This window comes from Toxorhynchites rutilus, chromosome 1 (assembly GCF_029784135.1).
Source record: "Toxorhynchites rutilus septentrionalis strain SRP chromosome 1, ASM2978413v1, whole genome shotgun sequence".
Taxonomy (NCBI): domain Eukaryota; kingdom Metazoa; phylum Arthropoda; class Insecta; order Diptera; family Culicidae; genus Toxorhynchites; species Toxorhynchites rutilus.
In genome coordinates, this window is record NC_073744.1 from 146,750,950 (window position 1) to 146,768,502 (window position 17,553).

The 17,553-nt window shown below is 37.8% G+C and overlaps 1 pseudogene; it reads left to right on the forward strand.

Moving 5' to 3' along the window:
• Positions 1-16,652: 16,652 nt before the first annotated feature.
• LOC129763761 (U4 spliceosomal RNA) lies at positions 16,653-16,735 on the forward strand (annotated as a pseudogene).
• The last annotated feature ends 818 nt before the right edge of the window (positions 16,736-17,553 follow it).

The following is a 17,553-nucleotide window of genomic DNA, read 5'->3' on the forward strand; positions in this document are numbered from 1 at the left end:
GTGATAATGATAGAAGGATGGTGATTAGTCATTAGATGGTGCGTATTACGTACCAAAGCCGCCCTCTGTGGTCCTGGCCGAGATGGCTCCTGTGTTATGTATAGATGAAATAAAGAAACAACAAACACAAAATTTCTCACTAGAAAAAAAGTGTTACTTTAGTATAGAGAAAATATATTTGAAATGGAAAAGGTAATTTCATTTATAATTTTTTTTTTTTCTGAGTGTTTATACAACCCATTTCCTTTTCGCTTTAAACCCAATATTCCTTCGGATATTCCTTCAATTTTCCAATTTTGCTCGTCGCATGAACTTTCCTTGGGAGAAAAAAATCGTTTCATATTTCAAGTCATTTTAACACAATAGCTACCATACACTATTTTACACTTACCAACTATAAAGTTTTACAATACATGATCGGTCATTGGTATGAAATTTCACGAAGCAACCAACATAAAGTTCCAAATTTAAATTTTATTTATATTCTATCAAGCATAAGTTCTATTCAGTTCATTGAAACATCATTCTTCAATCAACCCATCGAAAGATTCTTATTGGAACGAAAATAACAAAAAAAAACATTCGTTCATCGTTCCCAATTTATTCACCAGCACGTATGCAATCAGCAATGCCCACACTAGTTACAATGAGCACTATCCATTTGTGCGCGTCATTAGTTGAAATATCGACCACGAGGGTATTTACATGCTGATTCCCCCCTTGGATTTGAAATCTCTGTTAGGGAATACATGTCGGTGGGAAAAAAAGCACCCTCTACTTTCATGTATCTGCAATGCCGATTTCCCCTAGGCAGCTTGGTTTTGATGTGTCTGTTAGGGACCCGCCGCATGTGTCGTCAATTTCGACCAATCAGAAGTGGGTATTTCCGTTAGGATAGGGGTGAGATTTTTCAATTGTTCGATAGTTAGTTTCATGACATATATTATTTTATTCAATGTAAAAAATTGTTAAGGAGTGCCGAAATTGATTGACGCAGAAATCTCATCAATCCATCATGGAATGACTGAGCAATAAGCATTTGTAATTGGACAATTTTCACGGTGCGCTCGATTTTCGATTTTCAATTTGAACCCCAATATGTTCCCGAAAGACGTAATCCTACGTCAAAATCAACTTTTACTTAGGGCGTCCATCTTTACCACCCTTCCCCTAATTGCACAACTCGGATAGGCCCAATTTTTTTATTTTCTTAGACGCACGTGTGTTTTTTTCGGTTGTGTCCCATTCACCCGAATACCATTCACCCAAAACATGTTTACCCGAAACACATTTACCCGAATGTAACACATACCCGAATGACATTCACCCGAATGTAACAAATACCCGAATGCAACATATACCCGAATGGACATGTACTCGAGGGCAACAAATACCCGAATGTAACAAATACTCGAATGTGACATTTAACCGAATGCAACATTTACCCGAATGAAATGTTTACCTGAATGAGAAGGGAAGATTCTGACAAATCAGATTGTGAGTTTCGTCGAATCTCCTGTTGATAAATAGGATTAAACCAACATGAAAACATGAAAACATGAAAAAGCAACGAAAATACGAAGTGAAATAAGAAATTGTAATGAGGAAATTTGAAAATGATTTTGAAGGCTTCGCGGTGTTATTTTTTAAAATTAATATAGGCACGTCTTCTTTTCTTTTCGTGTTGATCCTTAAGGCCCTGACATCATTCAAGAATGAACATGGGTAATGGATTATTTCGAAAATTCAGCTGGTAATTTTAACATAAAAATATAAGCATGAATACTATGACAATGTGAAAAGGATTGATAAAAACGTCGGAAGCGGCGGCCTCTCGCAAGCAAACCTGTGTTCCATCGATTGCCCGGTTTGTTTGAAACATAGGAGACGATCCTTTAGTTAGGTCCGACCGAGCGTCGGACGGCGTACGTATACCTGGTGCAACTCGGTCGGCGGCCAACTCAGATTGCCTCACCTTGTCGGCTTGAGGCCACCTCGGCTCCTTATCCTCGTTAGATGGGGATTTCTCCCCCTTTATAGTGATCTCAGAATAAATTTTATTGCATTTGGGTAGATGTTACATTCGGGTAACTGTCGCATTCGGGTAGATGTCACATTCTGGAAACTGTTACATTCGAGTGATTGTTGCATTCGGGTAAATGTCGCATTCGGGTAAGTGTCATTCCAGGTAGATGTTACATTCGGGTAGCTGTCGCTTTCGGGTATTTGTTACATTCGGGTGAGTGGAATTCGGGTGAATGTCTTTCGTGTAACTGTCTTTCTGGTGAGTGGGTTTCGGGTAAATGTGACACAATCGTTTTTTCATCCTCAAAATGCTCACCGGGCGGCGTGATAGTAAATCTGAAAGCGAGGGAAGTAGTGACGACGGAATAGTGCGAAGCTTTAGAAGAAAAGTTCCGAGTATTATCTCATCGAGTTCCGATTCGAATATTCAGGAACTATACGCAAGTGAAGACCTGGACGATATGTCAGAAGAACCTACTATAGACGACATAAAGATATTAAAGGTTTTAAAATTATTTTGAGAATGATTTTTCAACAGTGCATTCAAAATGTGATTTTTCTCAAACGGTTTATTGATTTTCCAATAACCTTGTCTAATCAGACATCTGGTTTTTGAGTTACAATTTTTTGAAAGAAAGATCAATCATTTTGATTACGCCCTTCAAAAACATCAGTCATAATTTAAATTGGTCATATATAAATAAAAATTGTAATTTACATAGTTTTTGTATCAAGTTTCAAAAAAATTGTAGAGGCTTTGGGGTGGAATTGTTCTGTACGAGAATTGTATGAATAAAAGTAATTGACCATTGTGAATTTGGATTTTTCATGATCTAATCAGCCGTTCTACGCATAGTTGTCCCATGTTCCAAAATCAGCAACTGAGAAAAACGCATTCAAAGTCTTCTTGCATATTTGTCTACCAGAAACTTTGAGCATTTCTGTTTAGCAACACACTGGGTTTCTTATAAGCAGAGAACTATTGTTTAATGAAATGTGAAAAGATCCTCTCATTTGAATCAATCAATCTTGGTTACAGGCATGAAAATTCATGGTGGAACAGTTATGCCTAGAATATCAACATGGGACAATTGAACTTGATGCTGTTTTTTGAAATACTGGGAACAAACAATAAGTTTTTTGTGTTTTTCCGGAAGACTAGCCATAAAAACATCGTTTTATGAAGTGAAAGTGAAAATTGGCAAAAAGTAACATGGGACAACTATGTGTAGAACTGCAGTAAGGGGCCGCCCTACCCCTCCGTGGACAAGCGTGGACATTCTTTATACCCCTCCCCTGTTGTCCACGTGGACATTTCACCATTTTTTTGAAAACAAATCAGGAAAGTAATAGAATTGCGTGTAAATTCCATTTCTAGTTTGTTTCTATTTTCTATGCTATGTTTTTATATTGATAAAAAAGTTTATTAGCAGTTTATCATTAGTAGACGTTTGTACTCATTTTTTATTTGTTTTCCAACATTTCCCGTGAAGTAATTTGTACAGAAACCCCAATCTTTAAGAATTTTTTTTTCGTCCTTGCGTTTTTTCAAAAAATCGAAAAACTGTCAAAAAACATTGGCTAAATCCTACACTTATTCCTGTTGGAGGTTCAGTCCAAGGTTTTAGTGTGATGTGTGATCTTTCATCAAAGTAATACTGAAGAAAAGCTTACATATTTTTGAAATTCATAAGGTTTTGTTTTTTGTTAGGTTATGTATGGTTGTGCACTTTTCGCATATAGTTGCATTATATCGAATTTATACCCCGATAAAGTCATACAAAATTCAATGAAATTGATAGTAGGTAGTGGCTAATAGACTAAACTATCATTTGATGGCAAAACCTTACCATATGGTTGCTTTCCAAAGCCATGAGAAATTATCAAAGTTGCTGTTCGATTTTTCAAAAACTTTACCTAAAATTAGTTAATGATTTCTGTAGATGGATAAAACATAGTTCTCATGCAAAAATATTTTTATTTCGTTTTTGTATCCCATTTTTAGTCTATAGACGCGTTATCAGCGATATTCGCGGTGAGCTTGCCAAACTGTTTCGCAGATAATCGGAGTTCTACTGTATTTGTAAAGAAGCTTCTAATTCATGTGTCGTGTACTGAGGATTCATGATCAGTGTCTCGATTTGATTATCATTACAGCGCGGACTCGATTATATACATTCTCCGATTTCTTTTCATTGTATGTAATCGAATCCTGTATATAATCGAGTCAACAAAGAAATTTTTTTTAATTCGTTTTTTGTGCATATATTTATCATTTTTCTAAAATAGAAGAATTTAATTTTTGATTCATCCCTTTAAAGTCAGATAATACCTTTCTTACATGAAAAAAATAAATTTATCCAGAATCCCTCAGGAGGTGATAAATAATCATATTTGATGGAAAATATCCTTCTACGCATATGTTCGAATTTCAACAATGACAGAGTTGTAGAACTTTTTTCTGTTTCGGACTCAGTTACCTCAAACTGGCTCTACATTAAAGAGTACGCTACGGAAAACGATTCCATTTCAAAGATGAGAAAATTGAGTACAGGATATTGAAATGAAACATCTAAATTTATGGATTTTAATAACATTTTAGAAGTGAAAACTTAAAGCTAATTTTTTATGTGTTATTATTAATTTTATCCTAAAAATTCCTATTAACCCTCTAAGACTCAAGTTTTTTATTTATTTAAAAAACCTATTCCAATTTTATCTCGAATTTCCGACTTTCAACATAAAATACTCATAGCAGAAAGCTGACAGCATAAATCCAATGTGTATGTGTGATAGATGAAAATATTCTAAAGACGTTCTATTGGGGTTGATCATTGAAAATATTGTCTGAATAATTCGAAAAGAGAATCCGCGAAGCCCGTATAAAGGCGGGCTTGGGCTGTAGAAGGTTAAACTTGATTGTTCCTGTCAATTAAATTAAAGCTCTCTACCCGCTCTACAATTTGTGCTTTGACACCCAACTTCTATCTTTCTTAATTTCGCTGCAATATCGATATAAACAATTCCTGTTGAAAATTCAAGCAGAATCTTCAAAAATCACGATTTTTACCCCACTGTACCTATAATAGCCACTTAAATTTCACCTTAACGTTGAAAGGTTACATTTTTTCTTGAAACAAGTCATATTTATTTGAAATGTAAAAAAAAATATTTTTTTCAGACTTTATATAATCGAATCCAAAATTGTATATAATCGAGTCCAACCATTAGAACCAATAGAAGCGTATTCCAGAACGAAGAAGAGCATCGCTGCTAAGAATACTTCTCAAGAGATACAGTTCGTGCATCCATAAAGGAGTTTGTTGTTTGTATTCCATTTTCGCCTTGGGAGTTTTCAAAAGATGAAATCTAAACGGTTTTTACATCAAGAGCGGATGTTGAACCAAAAACCCAATGTAGGAAAACAATGTTGTGTATTTCTAATATTACAACATTCTAACATGCTTTAAAGGGGTCTTCATCCTGTCAGCCTTATCCTCTTAAACCAATGAAAATAAATCGATTACTCTCGGGTGATGTGCGTTACTATCAGGATACACATTTTAGAAAAAAAGTTCAACGATATGAAAAATATGGATTTTCGTCCGGTAAGCACTATCAGCCAACTCAATCTTTTTATTGATAAATACCGATAAATTTCTAGGAAATACAGAATAAATTTCATTTACTGCCGAAAAAAGATGATTTTTTTTCAAATTATGCATTTAACTTTTCCACGTGGACATTATCTGAACCCCTTCCCCCCTCACCGTGGACAAGCGTGGACATTTTCGTAACCCCTACCCCCCTGAAGTTGTCCACGTGGTATGTGGACAGCCCCTAATGTATTCTACTAGTTCTACTATTGATGAACTGAAAAAAATGTTTCCGTTTTGGATTTGCATTATTCATGAATAACTGTGTTCTACTAATCAAGCCCCTTCAAACCCATATTGATGGGGTTTTGATCAAATATGTAGGCCGTCATCTTAGATATTCAAGATCATAGAATACGCAGTTTTATAACGACAGCAGAGATAAAGGCGTGTTCTAAATTTCAGATCAATCGATAAAAATCCTATCCAAATTGAACGAGAAAAGTGTCACCCAGATCTGGGTGACGGGGCGATCAAAGTGTTGAAGAATGTTTCTTTCCTAGGTGGGTTTTCAAGTGGGAGCATTTGCTATAACTTCGCGGAGCACAAATTTCTCGCGGTGCACCATTTGAAAACCCATGCTCTAATGTATCCATCTTCTGCTCTTTATTAAATGTAACATGAAGTTGTTTTATGTTATTAAAATAATATTCGAAGTGGTAAACAAGTGGATTGCATAATGTAATTGGGTAGTTCTACGTCGAAAATATGCGGTCGTGTCCTAGATACAACCCTTTACAATTTTTTTCATTTACATTAAAGATACATACATAAAAAGTACATTCATTTGTACATAAAAAGTTATTAAAGTTATTAAAATGTACAAATGAATGTACTTTTTATGTATGTATCTTTAATGTAAATGAAAAAAAAATTGTAAAGGGTTGTATCTAGGACACGACCGCATATTTTCGACGTAGAACTACCCAATTACATTATGCAATCCACTTGTTTACCACTTCGAATATTATTTTAGAATGCATCGACATTTTTGTAATATATAATGTTCTTCGTTACAAATAAATTTGATGAACGTTGTTTTACGTTTTATATGATGCCTAGGACTACCAAAATATGTGAATGGAATCAAACGATAATTGTATTTTACATATTCCTCTGAAATTATTGCACATCTCATCTTCACGTAGTTCTCGAACCGCGAAAGTTCATTCACCTCTAGTATCTAAAATGACGATTCTCCCAGGCTTCTCAATTTAAAAATGCGTTTTAGGGAAACATATTCCGGTCTGCACAACGACAAGCGAGTACAAAAGTACTCAACACCAAAAAATACCCCCAACTTGCATGTATTCGCAAAGCGCATTCCCCCAGGCACATAGATTTTGAAGTCCGTGTTAGGGAAACACAGCTCGGTGGGAACAAAAATACCCCCGACTTGCATGTATATTTGCAAAGCGGATTTCCACAGGTACATCGATTTTGAAGTTTGTGTTGGGGAAACCATGAATCGGGCCAATCAAAACTTGGCAGTAAGAAGTTCTTCCAGTCTTCATGAATTTAAACCGTTTTGAGATTAGCTAATTGTAATGTATATCGTATCAAACAAATCTTAGAGAATTTCTATTTCGATTGGTATGCAAATAATGAGAATTTGTTCACAGTGAAAATAGTTATTAACGTTAACTTTATTTCATAAAAACGTGACCTGTTTTCTGATTTGGTACCCTTCCTGAAAGACGTAGTTCTACGTCAAAATGCATTTTGAATGGTAAATCATGTTACATATTTAACAAATTTGGAGTCGATCCGATTGAATTTGTATGAATTTGTAGTATAATAAGTAATTGATTCGCTTTGCTGCCAAGTTTCGTATCGTTCCGTAAAGCGAGGTACGGGTGTGTAGTGTTGTGGCATTTTACATGATGATAACACAATAAATAGTTGAATCGGTATTGAAGTCTCTAGTCTATTGTAACGCAAAATAATCACCAATATATAGATATACTCAGTTCTGACAATGATTTTAATCCAATCCAGTCCGACGGTGCGGGTGTTAAAATATTGAATTTCGGTCGAAAGTTCAACACGAGATTGAAACATTAAGATATGGGTCTGACACCCGACTGAACTCACATATAGTCCGTTCTTCGAAGGTAATAAATTATTCTCGAGGAAAAGACCTAGAAAATGACAAAGAAAGAGAGAGAGAGAGAGAGCTTCGGTAATACGATGAGGAACACGTCTTCCTAAGAACCCTCATTTTCTGTTTGATTTTATCTTTTTTCCTGTCATCGAATAGTGGCGCAACCCGGCTCGGGGCTCACGACATACTCTCTCAAAGTGTCACCGTCACTGTCGCAGGGTCTTACGTATGAACTAGCTGAAATGTAAGCGAAGGATGGGGTATCCAATGGGGGGAATTTGATTTAGGAACTGACCGGATCGCAGCAAGTGGAAGCAGTAAGTTCTCCCACATCTGCTGGGAGACGGCGATGTGTGTGGTAAAAGCTTCGGATATAGCTTGGCAGCTCGGCGGTGGAGAACGGAGCAATGACGATGTTTCACTGCCTGAATGGGGTTTTCAATATGTTGGACATAAATTCTGCCCACCGAGCCGAGTGCGGCTTCCATTTTCATGTGTGGGAATTGCAGCGGATGCTGCTGAATATGTAATATCTTCAACTGAATCTGACTTGCAATTGGAGAAATTAATCGTTGTAATAAATTTCCACATTTTCTGCAAATGTGCATGAAGTGTGAATTATCGCCAATAATCGATTACTCAATGAGATCAGAACAATGATAAACCGTAACAATTCAAAATTACGGTAATCGATGTACAAACAATTTTGAATAACATTGAGCTTCTCCGAACATCAACCTCTCGAATGAGATCCCACAATCTATCGGTCGGACAAATTTTCTTAGAAGGAAGGCACTCTTGCAATCTTACGAAGTTTGCGCTCAAACATATTCATCGAAAATAAGCTTGTGCAAATGTCAGCATCCTCATCATCATCAGCATTGTCGCCACCGTTGACAGCCCAATCATCACTAGAAGCGCATCAATTTGTGACAAACTTAGAGATGACCAACGATAAGAATGACCTCGAATGGATTAAATCCGGCGAACAAATCATGATTTACCAACACCTCTTCTTGCTACGATAAATAAGCCAGAAAAATGGGCAATGGCGAAGTAATGTACATGAAAAAAAAGACGGGTGGGTAATGTCGGGGACATAACCGGAGTGACGTAGGACTATACAAAGGGGACAGCTCTTGTTAAATATATATTTTAAATATATTGTTTTATTTTCTTCTCCTACGTGAATACCTACCTATCTACCTGAAAAATGGATTAGTGTACTGTTTACTCTTTATGAACATGTTGGTGGTTCTGAAAAGAACCTTTGGCGTTGTGTTTTTGCGTTTTTTAGTTTCCCTTTCGACAGTCCCCTCTGGGCTGGTTTTATTGTGGCTCTCCACTGGGCTAGATGCGAATGAACTTCAAAGTTTAAAGCCTCTTAAAAACAAAGAAAGAAAGAATGAAAAATACATTCATTACGATTTGTTCGCTCGTTGGATTCACATGCAGGCTAAAAAGGGTCCTTTTCAGGATCACAAAATTATCTTCAATCTAAAGAGTTTATTGTTTTGTTATCACTCGATATCCCCATCTTGTTCGGCTAAACCTTCCTGTTTAACGATTGCGTTTGCCACTCGCCACAGCGTAATTTCAATCTAAAAGCAATTTAAGAATTGGTGATAAATTTAATTAAAAAAAAATAAATAAAATTTAATCAATAAGCTCAGAACAACTGCCAAATTCACATACTCATCAGATCCTGGCAAACAAATTATGAAAAAATCAATTTGTGTTTTATTATTATTTTGGATAATGTTTTAGAAAGCATTGAACTGTATTTCATAAACTCTTTTTTGGAAGGTTTAATGGCCCTGAAAAGCGCCTTGTTTTATGGAATGGTTCCAATTTAGAAAACTTAGTACTCGTGGTTTTGAAAAAAACCATTTCGATCGCCCTCAATGCCGCCTTGGATTTGCCACCAAAGCAGTTTGTATAAAGAACAAACTTTTTTCTTCTGCTACCAGCTGCCGTTTTGCGATTGCGATTGCCACTCGCTGCAACTGCCTGTTGTCTTGATGTCCACCGAACCGAATGTGTTCTGTTCCGAATGCGGGTTTTCTTATCGTCGTGAGCAGCTTTGCCAGCTAACTCGATCACTTCGGCGGCCGAAGCTATATAACGCCGGCTAGGTGGACTGGTGCACTGGTACTAACGCGCTCGGCCTAGCTACCCTTGCGGGGAACTCCAGATCAACACGGTTCGAGCGGGATTTTGCCTTTCCCTTCACTTTTCCTCCTTTACCATGTCCAGACATGGCTGCTTGGGTTGGTTTGTTGATGTGTTGTGATGTGAACCGATGTGGTGTACGGTTTGGTTGAGAATGATCGTTACGGCAGCGGAGCGGGGATTTTTAAGCTGACTGGCTGGCTCGAGAATTACGCATGTGTGAGACTGCGACCAATGTTTCCTTCATTTTTTTTCTTTTTCCTTTCCAATCGTGCTTCATTCTATTCCGCTGCTGCTCTGGTTGCCCGTTTTGGTCGGTACGATTTGTGGAGCACAAAATGGACCAATCAAAAATGGGCACATAGTGCATTTGGACAATGCTTGATATTTCACAATTATTCAATTATTTATCTCAAGAAAAATGAAATGTTATTCGTTATGATAGATGCGTAGATATATTTCCTATCAATTGATGCAAAAACCTTTGCGATCTATTGAGAAATGCTCGAGTTATAAGCGTTCCGAATCTTGCATTTTTTCCTACTTGTTCAGTGCCTAGATTTCCATTTCACCCCCTATATCTTCCGGTTAGACGTAGTCCTACGTCAAAAATACCAGCCGATCTCCATCTCCATATCATTTCATCAATCAGGTCCGCGTCCATATTTTCTCGTGTACAATCCCTCATAATGAGATATTCTGGCAGCAGTTTGCTGCCGCACAACTTTACATCCTTGTACCCATTCCTGTTCACGACAGATAACTTGTGCAAGATGGGACCCTTTTGCTGGTGAAGGAGGACGAGTGTATTATTCAGCACAAGGCCTATCACTCTTCTCGTCTGCTCTCAACTATAAATAGCTCAGGAACATGTAGGGCGATGACACGTTCACGAGAATCTCCAGACGTGGGTACAGACCACAAATCAGGCCAGAGATTGATGAATATGTGAATTACGGAGAGAGCGTTCTGTGATTGATACGGTTTGATACAGTGGTCGGACCGAACGAGGGAAATGCGTATGTGTGTGTGTATGAAGGTGGCCACATACAAACCACAATTACATGCATCGAAAGATCTGAACGAGGGTGCCGGTTTGTGTATCATCTTACTCACTCGAAGATAGCAATAATTTTGCAAGTCAAAGCCCGGCGAACAAGGGTTGATTTGTTCCAACCCGATTCAATTAATAGCAACATTAATTTCTTGTTAGGCATTTGATGTTTTTTTTTCAGCAAATCATCCCTCCGTCTGTACTTTTAACAAGCCAACCATTGCTCAGGTTCTGGATTTGACGGGATAGGTTGAAACCCTGCTCATCTTGTTTACTCACCGAGAAGCTTATTGCCTGCGCGCTTCCACATTCTGATTAGGGTTTTTATGTCTTGTCATTCAGTGCGCACTGAAGATTTTTCCCAGGCCAGGGATCAGCAGCGAAAATTTCTTTCATCGTCACTCATCTGCTAAAACGACTTCCTCTCCTTTTTTGATGTTGTTGGGTGAGAGCCTCCGTTATCTTTTCGGAAATTTTTGGCATACCTGGGGGTGGGGGAAGTGGAACCGTAGTGAGATGAAGGTCCGAGCTGATGTAAATTTGGAATGTACCAGTCACTGTATAATTTTTGTGCTAATGAATTTCGTAGAACGGCTAATTTTTCTACTGAGTCAGTGTTTTCTAATAGGGTAAGTGTACCAATTCGGAGGAGATATGTCACCAACTTGCAGAAATAAGTGTACCTATTATGGTAATAGTCGATGTCACATGGAAGAAGTGTAGTAGAATTCAATAATAACGCTTAAATAAAACTCTGCCTCTATATTTTAATTCTAGTATGCAATACTATGTAGTTAAGGAGGCGATCTGGCGTAGTGGTAACATCCATACCTCTCACTAAAGGTCACGAGTTCAATTCTCACTCCCGACATTCTTCCAAAAATGGAAGCAAAGTGACGAATCAGCCAAATGTGTTGAAAGTCATTAAAAATACAGATAAAAAAAAACAACTATGTCGTTAATTCTATACTCGACAAAAATTATGGGAACGGAGCTCGAAGTCGAAATTTCTAAGTGATTTTAGAAACGCTGTAACTTCGTGAAAAACCAACGCATGAAGATGGGATATACATCATTTTAAAGCTTCTAGTTTTGAGATGTGAAACTTGAATGCTTCTATCTATAAAAATCGATTTTTCTGTTTTTTAAATGTTTTGTAGATTAACACAGTGTTTTATTACCCAAGTCGATAGTAAATCCAATTAGCCTTAGCAATCAGCATTTATTTGATTCCATGGACGCTTATGTAGTTCATTTTATTATAGGAAAATGTTTTGGTAGAATGAAAAATTTCCCTTTTTTAATGAATTCTTTTTCAATAATGCGATTATTGTCGATTGGTCTATTTCTGCCTATTTCTGGCTTAATGACCAGAAAAAAAAAGATACCCTGAACAACCTGTTCACGTGGGCTCTCAAGCTGAGTATCGAATTCTCTACGGAGAAAACCGAAATGGTCGTTTTTTGTAGGAAGCACGAACCCGCCCAATTACAGCTTCACCTATCCGGTAAAGCGATCAGGCACTCGATGTTTTTCAAATACCTTATTTTGGCTCTAAATGTACCTGGGGAATACACATTGCGTATTTGAAACAGAAATGCCAGCAAAGAATCAATTTTCTCCAAACAATAACCGGAACATGGTGGGGCGGGCGCCCATCCAGGAGACATTATTCAGTTGTACAAATCAACGATATTATCAGTGTTAGAATATGGCAGTTTTTGCTTCCGATCAGCTGCCAGGATTCATATTCTCAAGCTGGAGAGAATACAATATCGTTGCTTTCGTATAGCAATGGGGTGTTTGCATTCGATACATACGATGAGTCTCGAAGTCTTGGCAGGAGTACCCCCGCTTACTCTTCGATTCACAGAATTATCCTACAGATTTCTCATCCGTTGCAAGATCATGAATCCATTGGTGATTGATAACTTCGAAAATCTACTCCAACTGACTCCTCAGTCAAGTTTTATGTCTTTGTACCATGATTTCCTTACCCATGAAGTGCACCCTTCACCGGGCATCTCCAACCAAGTTTGCTTCCCATACGTTTGCAATTCCTCTGTCAATTTTGATCTGTCCATGTCCAAAAGATCCATGGAATCCCAGATTATCTACGCTCCGATTATATTCCGCCGATATTTTCGGCAGAATATGGGAAAGTTAGATCTGATAAAATGTGCTTTACTGACGGTTCATTCATAAACGGGTCCACTGGCTTCGGCATCTCCAATGAAAATTCCAGTGCCTCTTTCAAACTCAAAGATCCTTGTTCCGTGTATGTCGCTGAACTGGGTGCGATATACTACGCTTTAGGGATCATTGAAACATTGCCCATCGACCACTATTTTATTTTTTCAGACAGTCTCAGCTCAATAGAGGCAATCCGCTCAATGAAAGTTGATAAACGCTCATCTTATTTCCTAACAAGAATAAGACATCTATTGAGTGTTTTGGTCGAAAAATTATTCAAGATTACCTTAGCATGGGTTCCCTCTCATTGTTCGATTCCGGGGAATGAGAAAGCGGACTCGCTAGCTAAGGTGGGCGCTTCAGAAGGCACACTTTTTGAAAGGCAAATTGCTTATAACGAATTTTTTCACATTCCTCGTCAGGACACACTCGTTAGTTGGCAGCGCATGTGGAGTGAAGATGAGTTTGGTCGCTGGTTACACACGATTATTCCTAAGGTTTCGACGAAAGCTTGATTTAAGGGATTGAATGTAGGTCGTGATTTGATTCGCGTGATATCTCGGCTTATGTCCAATCACTACAACCTAAACGCGCATCTCTATCGCATTGGGCTCGCAGCAAACAATCTTTGTGATTGTGGCGATGGCTACCACGACATCGAGCATGTTGTCTGGTCGTGTATCCGGTGCCATGCTGCTCGCTCTCAGCTCTCTAGAGCACTGAGAGCAAAAGGCAGAAAATCGGATATCCCCGTCCGGGATATCTTAGGTAGCCGTGATCCTGATCTTCTGCTTCATCTATACCTGTTCCTCAGAAACGCCGATGTCAACGTTTAATGATGTTTCCTTCGTTGTGTCCCTGTTTCATATCCCTCCTATCCGATCTATAAACTTTTACTCAGTCGCGGCAATACATACACACACTTTTTACAGATACACGGGCCAAAGGTTGTGCAGTCCACTGATCATTCAACAAGAGCCAAAGGTTGTACCGCTCATGACAACTCTACACGAGCTGATGTTTGCGCCGGCTAGTGACCATTCCATCCTGGATTCCTCGAGTCGAGAAGACGCACCACGCTAGATATGGGGTACAGACTAGGGGGCGTTGCTGATTAATGGTCAGCTGCATCCCAAAAGGAAGTATCCCGTGTCGGGCACAGGTACAGAGCATTGGAGACAGCAACATCACAATTACTAAAGCACTTGTAATACTAACCTCGAGCCAACCGCGAGTAATCGGTTACATATTACTAACATAGTTATAAGGCAAACATTGTCGAAATATTGAACTCCCGGCCCCGTCAGGTTGACGCCATATGAGCCTTAATAAAAATATATATTTTGGATAAAAAAAAATGCGATTATTCCCAAATCAGAAGGCAGTTTTGAAAATTCCAATGAATTCTGTACAAGACTCTTTATTTATTATTCATTATTCGGCAATTTTCGCCTAATTTTTGCTCTTGCTTTGATCGATTCCCCTCATTGACTTTCTCTTACGATAACCATAGCCTTCCAGACAGATATCCCTAATGTTCCGACTACGTCTTTTATTTCTATACTGGGGTGTAAGTTCAAAGTTTCGATAACGAAAGCGTTACGCCGGAGAACGAGATTTTTAGCGTTAACGGCTCCAAAACAACTGAACGAAGTGGTATGATATACACTCTATTCGAAAGATATAATGTCTACGCGTTCTATGCTTATTACTTTTTGATCTAAAAACAGGAAATGGGTTATATCTGTGGTATAACCGCAAGGGTAACGTAGGACTATCGTTGATTCAGTGATCATTTGTTTTTAGTTGCATCTGAATCAATTCTGAATGAATGAATAAATGAATATTTGGGGGACGAGAGTGTTACGTTGAAGGCACAATATCAGGTCAGGTCAGATCAGGTCAGGTCAGGTCAGGTCAGGTCATAAGCGCATCAGCGCTTTCATGATGAACGAAGTCAGCTTCACCAGAACAGCGACAACATGCTCCAATCGCTGTTCAATTATAACTGAGTGGATTTCCGAGCGGCGCGCGCTTATATACCGATTGGTGATTTCAATAGCCTGTTTTGAAAGCAATTTTAAGGCAATTGAAACAAGTTTTTGGATGAAAAAGCAACAAGTATATAACGCGTAGACATTTAATCTTTCGAATGAAGTGTTTATCATACCATTTCGTTCAGTTGTTTAAGAGCTATTAACGCTCAAAATCTCGGTCTCCGGCGTAACGCTTTCGTTTTCGAAACTTTGATTTTACACCCCGGTATAGAAATGAAAGACGTAGTCCTACGTCAAAAAACTTGTTTCAATAGCCTAAAAATTGCAAATTAGATGCAATTAGAGATGTCTAAATTTTTCGTTTATTCGGTTGTCGATGAATCGTGGGCCCATTTTTAAACATTAATCGACCGAATATTTATTTCTAGTGATGGAAATGAACAGACATTTATAATGAAAAAGATTTAAAAGTTACATTAACTATAATTTTAAAATAAACATGGTACAGAAGTAGATTTATAGAATCATTGACCGCTAGTATGGTATATTTTCCTTGGCAATCTAAATATGAATACTACCACTTTAGTACGGGAGCTTAGACCACCTCCTTCGATTCCGCCTTTTACTCCCGCAGACGCTGAATTGTTCTTCCTAGTCTCCTCCACCACCAGGGAATTATTTTTATGCTTCAACCGTAAATAATTTAGCATTTTCGATGAATTTCGACAAAACATCGTGGCGGTTAAACAAATGTTGCACCCTTTTTCATTAATCGCGATTACTGTGATAATTATTCGATTTATTCATATTTTGATCTTCCATTATTCGATACCAAATTACTTGATTAAAATTGCAAGTATTCGATTATTTGAACTAATCGAGTGATTAACCGACGTCTCTAGATGCAATCAATGAGTACATTTGTACTCGTTTGCGTTTTTGCAAATTGGAATGTTTCCCTAACACAGATTTCAAAACCATGGAGCTTGGGGAAAGTAGCATTGAAGCATAGATGCAAGTTGTGGGTACTTTTTACTCGTTTGCGTTTCTGCAAATCGGAATATATCCCTAACACGGATTTCAAAACCATGAAGCGTGGGAAATTGTCCTTGCAAATGAGATGCAAGCTGCGAGTACTTTTGTACTCGCTTGCATTTTTGCAAACCAGAATGTGTTTTCCCAACACAGATTCCGAAACCAATAAGTATTTTTATACTCCCATGGATTTTTACACTCCGTAATTCGTTTTGCTAAAACGGTCTACAAAAGCGGGTGCAACTTCTACGCATACCGTTTGATGATTAGGCAAAATGTTGATAACTATTTGCTGTGATAACCACTACCATAATGCATGAATTGACCTAATTTGGGATTTGTTTGTAATTCAATTCGTAAATTGTTTCATTCATTCACTAGTTTAATTAATAGTTTAATCAATACATACAAAAGATAGCTCTGCGCAGCAGCGATATCGTACCCAATGAGGAACATCCGAGGTGCGATTATTGCTAATTGAAAAAAACAAATGATTACTAATCCAACGGCAGTCCTACGTCAACCTTGCGGTTATATCATAGGTATAACCCATCCATAGTTTTTTTTTCTTTCTTTCTTTAAGAGAATTTCAGCAACTAAACCAAGGATGTTAACCCATTCACCTAGGATTTAATTTTCAACAGAATGGATCAAACAAATATGGTCGGACACGCATAGTGCTATTTCACTACACTGCTGAGCGTTCAAAAGCGCCCTATGATACGCAATTGCCAAGCGTGAAAACGTGAGTTACAACCATAATGGCATATGTAAAATTGTACCAATTATGGTAATATAAAAATACATATTTATTTCGATAAAATCGTATAAATTGGTCGAATCACAACATCAAGAAGGTTGTAATGTATGCGTCTATATGATATGATAGAGCCTTTGAAAATAAGAAATGTTTTCTAAACTAATAGAAAACTCACTCGTATTACCATAATAGGTACTATTGCGATGATAGGTACTTTTACCCTGCTTGGTGTTGATGAAATTTTGGTTCAATCGAAACTGTAAATTTGGAATACCTATCTGATTCTGTATGGTATACGGAGGATGCCTTTAAAGGCCGCCAACTCATGCTGTAAGCAAACTAAATTACAGATCGCGCTCAAAATTGGCCGTAAGCCCACTGATAGTAGTACCAACTTAAAATAATTGGAAGAAGTCCAGCGGGAAGATATAAAATTACAAATTCCCGGTATATTCCCAGTTTATTTTGTTATGTTCATTCAGTGCTTCAGCTGTAACATGTTGTAAATTATACAATAGCCATTTAGCAGGGATGGCATCCCTGCTCAATGGCTATTC